Genomic DNA, 333 nt, shown 5'->3' with positions numbered 1-333 from the left:
CAGTTGTTCGGAAACTGTTTGATTAGTCCTGCGGGGATCATGAAGCCGTTTCTTGGGGATATACTAATAAAGAGTATTAACAGATATGTGAATGAAAATGATAAATCAGTAAAACAAAAGTGAACCAACTAATATTTATCATAATCACAAATAACATATCGACTGACATCCCACATAGAAAATGCATTAAGAATCAAGCATTACAACATTTGTCTTTCCTTCATTTTCACATATCTATATCACTATTGCCAGGGGTAACGAACTAAAAAGTTTTAGAACCATAGATACATATGAACATGCAAATAACGTCACCCCTTTCTACTGTTTTACTAA

The sequence above is a fragment of the Penaeus monodon genome, chromosome 15 (assembly GCF_015228065.2).
Source record: "Penaeus monodon isolate SGIC_2016 chromosome 15, NSTDA_Pmon_1, whole genome shotgun sequence".
NCBI classification, from domain to species: domain Eukaryota; kingdom Metazoa; phylum Arthropoda; class Malacostraca; order Decapoda; family Penaeidae; genus Penaeus; species Penaeus monodon.
Note: the sequence above shows the minus strand (reverse complement) of the source record.